Below are 4,627 nucleotides of genomic sequence, written 5' to 3'. Positions count from 1 at the left end.
CTGGTGCTACAGTAGTCTTTGCATCGATATTTGTGATTTGCAGTGATGGGAGGATTGCATCGGTCCCGAGTGATCCATAATTCTCATGGGAGATATGTCAAGACCCAAGCCTACACCCTGGACGTGGCAGACATTCAAGAACCACTGTTGGTCCCAAAGCAAATCCTCATCCTGCCTGACTACAAGCGGAAGACTAACTTGAGCATACATAAGCATCAAATTGAAAGAAACATTTAAAAACAATTTACTGAATCTCAAAACCTCGCTGAATATACTGAGTATGAAACATAAGTTTTAAATAAAATACCTAAAACTGAAAGACTCTCCAAAACTGTCTATCTATGAAGCCTCTACCATACACAAGTGTCAGGATAAGACCAAAAACTACTAAAATGATACTAATACTAACAACTCATAAGACTGGAGTCCTTCGGAAGCAAGAAGACCTCACTCAAACGCAGACGAGCGGATAAAGTGGTCTCAACATACTTTTGTTGAGGATCCTAAGGACATGTATCTGCATTAGGGGTATACAAAACCGAAAACCGAACCAAACCGCAAACCGAGTCAAATCAGGAAAAAAAAATCGACTAGTGGTTGGTTTGACTTCGTTTGGTGTTGAAAAAAAAAACCCGACTATATTTTGGTTGGTTTGGTTTTAACTAAATAAAACCAACCCGAGACCAAACCAACCCGACATTATATATATAATTTTAAAATTTTATTTTATACATAAAAATATTTACTTTGATATAATTTTTAAATATTTCTTATACTTTTTCATAGTTTTTATCTTTTAATATATTATTTCAAGTTTGAAACTTAGAATTTTGAATGGTTCCATAAAGATTATAGTCCATAGATGTTGGTAATTATAATAAAACTTAAATCAAAATCAAATTAATACTAATGCAAAAAGAAAATCAATTCAACACTAAGAATGACAATAATATTGAATATTTGTTCTTTGGTTTTACATTGGTTTAGACAATTAAAGTACATAATCTAATTTTAATTTCCTTTAATATTTAGTCATGTAACTAATACTTATTAAACTTATTTTAACTTGATTTAGTTCTTTTAAATTATGATCATTTTCATTATGACTTGTTAATTTGCAATATTTGTTTTACGCGATTTCATTATTATTATTTTTTTTGGATATTTTAGTGTCAGTAATCATATCATTGTTTGTGTTGTATTCTTAAGAAGCACCTTAGATAGTTGTATTTTGGTAGGACTGAAGAAATATTTGAAATACAAGTAAATTATATGTTTGTATGAAAACTTTAGCGGAAAAACCCGAAAAAACCCAAAGATCCGAAAAACCTGAAAAAATCCAAAAAAAAACCCGAGGTTGAAAAACTCGAGTTTAATTGGTTTGGTTTGGTTTATAGATTTAAAATCCGACACAAATGGTTTGGTTTGATATTTGAAAAACCTGAACCAATCCGACCATGTACACCACTAATCTGCATCATTAAAAGATTCAGGTCGAATGACATCAGTACCTTGAATGTACGAGTATTTAATATAGCTGAATAACAAATAACTGAAAGAAAGGACTGCAATAGATAGCAATGTACTCATGTTGAATGTAAAGAAATAAAAGAGTTAAATCATTTAAAGCTTTACAAAATACTTTCTCATCTCTGAACTCAACATAATAAGTGATATATAAAAATACATTTTAACTCTATTTGGGAGATTCTCTAACAAACACATCACTATGAGCTACTTGATGAAACAGCATCTCGCCCACGCTGCCAGAACTGTACTATACCTTGTCGGAATATAGAACACCTCAACTAAGTGGATCCACTATTCTATGCTTAAAACGAAATAAAGAGTCATCTAAAAAGTATGACCCTTTACCCATGTTGGCATTGTAACACCCCAGAAATTTTTTGAGCTAAGACTCGAACCATCCTTCATTGTGAGTAGAATTTTATCGAGGAATTTAAAATTTATTGAGTGTTAAGGTCACTAGATGTAGCACCTTGAGTTCCAAGAAGAACTAAAGAGAGTTCATTCAAGTCATTCCTAAATTCTTCTAAGTTTTGGATTAACTTCAAACGACCATAACTTTCAGTATATGATGAGTTAGGTGGTCCATAAGATATCAAATGAAAGGTTTTTGAATTATCTTTTCAATGCCACCAAGTCTGATAAGTTTTGAGGTCGGATGAGTAAGTTATTCCCTTTTGAAGTCAGGCTATCCAAATAAGAAAGTTACCCGATTTTGGTCTTTTCCTTATCCAATCAGACTTAATTCATTTTTAGTAGGGTTTAAGGGGTATAAACTGATTAGGTTCAGTTTTATAATCCTAATATACGCCTAGGGTTTTAGTTGAAAGTTCAAGAAGAGAAAAGAGGAAAAGATCAAGGCGTTCGTCGAGATTCTTGAGAATTGTTGCGGATTTTTGCCATGGTTTTGATCCCTAAGAGGTATGTGAGTTCACATAGCGTTGGGTTTGTTCACCCACGCACAAATCATGTTAATTTCAGCTTAATTTCGTTTTAGAAAGTTGAAAGTCTTGATGATCTTGAATTGTGTTCTTGAAATTGGCTTTCGTTCTTGCATTAGGATGGGATTATTGAGTTCTTGAGGAAATCGTGTCAATTTTAGGGTCATTTATGAGTATATTCTTGTGTACATGTGTTGGGTATCTGAATCTAAAGAGAAATTGAGAAAAAAAAATCAAATCTACGTGAATTGGGGTTAGAAAATGAGGAAGAAAAAGTCGGACAAAAAACAAGTACCAGGTCCACGTCGCAAACTTGTTCCTTCAGAGTAAAATTTTCCTCTCCGAGTCGCGGACCTGTTCCTTTAGAGTAAACTTTTCCTCTCTACGTCGCGAAGATATCGCGAACCCCACTATCTCAAATTTATTTCGCGACCAAATATTAAAATGCATCTCTACGTCGCAGACTTTCTCCCAGACAGTGTTTTCTTGACCGTTTATCATGATTAACTATCTAAAAACACTTTTAATCATCACGATATATTTCCTACCACAAATCATAACCTTGAATTCATAATTCTAATTCAAGGTAGAGTTAAGAGTTACGTATTAAGAGTTCTCTCGAACATTTTGAGAAAGTCCCTTTGAGTCTTTTTGAGGAGTCTTCTACAATTTCTAATAACTTGTTTCAAGACTCGAGCAAGTGAGTATGAGAATGAGGATAATGTATTCATGAGTCTACTTTATCATCATGAGATCCCATAACACTTGAATTCATAATTTACATTCAAAAGAGAGTTAAGAGTAGAGTTCAAGAAAGTCTTTGAGTTCAATTGTGAACCCTTTGAGATCAACTATCGATTTGAACTAAGTTTTGAGGTACTAAGTATGAGAATGAGAAGATTCGTATACATGAGTTCCATAATGTTAATTAGACCCTTGAGTCGAGTCGTTCACGCTTATAAATTCCTCATGAACTTCATAAGTTGAGCATCTTTGAGATGAGTAGTGTCTTCAAAGTTCTACGTCTTAAGTATTGAGCTCCCAATCCTTTTGAGATTATATTCCTAATCATAAGACTATCATATATTACCCATGAAGGTCCTTGAGTTGAGTTGTTCATGCCCATAATTCCGCATGAACTCTGTGAGTTGAGCATTCTTGAGAAGAGGTAGTATCATGAAGTCCTTGAGTTGAGTTGTTCGTGCCCATAATTCCGCATGAACCATCTGAGTTGAGTATTCTTGAAATGAGTAGTATCATTGAAGTTCTTGAGTTCTATGTATGGTTATTGAAAACATTGAATTGAGTCGTTCACGTCCATAATTCAGCATGAACCCTATTCTAAGAAGTCTTTTGCAAACCTTTTTAAATTTGTTTTTTAAGACTTGAGCATATGAGTTTGAGGAAGAGTAGAGATGAGTTCATTTTTCTTTAAAATGATATATGGGAACTAAGTAATTCCAAGAGTAAATGTTTTTACATTTAAGTATAGAGGAAACACTGATTTTCAAAAGAGTGTTCATGAGCAGTTCAGAGTACCATCTCTTTTAAGAGATTGATTTTGAGTAATAATCTCAAACCACATAAAAGTTATGTTTTTAAACATATGAGCTAGTTATATTTTGGTAATAGTATTGAGCACCGATATGGGGACGAGTTTGAGTTCAGATAATTCAAAGTCTCCATAAACCGTGTAGCCAGCCAAAAGCGTAACCAAGATTTCGGCTAGATGGGTGCACGATTACAAAAAAATGTATATTAAATATAAATTTGAACGATTTGACTTTTAGGTTCTTAATATGAACCTTTAAATTTTAAAAATTATAGGTCAATATATATAATATTATTAGTTTTGAATTATAATATACACATTTGATTTAATTATATAAAAAACTTACTGTGCTAAATTTTTTAGGAATTTTCAATGTAAATTTTTTTTAAAGATTAAAGGAAAAAAATAAAAGCAAAATTAGTTGAAATTTCAAAAGTGTAACCGATAACCACTTGGAGATGTGTTACTCAAAAAGGCAAGATAGATATAAGATTTAAATTTCTATCGTATTATTATATGATACTTTGAACATGGGTTCACACATTTATATTTAACTATTTTTAAAAAAAATATAACACTACTATATATGATCTAGAGAGAGGAGCAT

The sequence above is a fragment of the Solanum tuberosum genome, unplaced genomic scaffold, assembly GCF_000226075.1.
Source record: "Solanum tuberosum cultivar DM 1-3 516 R44 unplaced genomic scaffold, SolTub_3.0 scf00038, whole genome shotgun sequence".
In the NCBI taxonomy this organism is placed as follows: domain Eukaryota; kingdom Viridiplantae; phylum Streptophyta; class Magnoliopsida; order Solanales; family Solanaceae; genus Solanum; species Solanum tuberosum.
The sequence above is the reverse complement of the archived record's forward strand: the minus strand, read 5'-3'. Positions refer to the sequence as shown.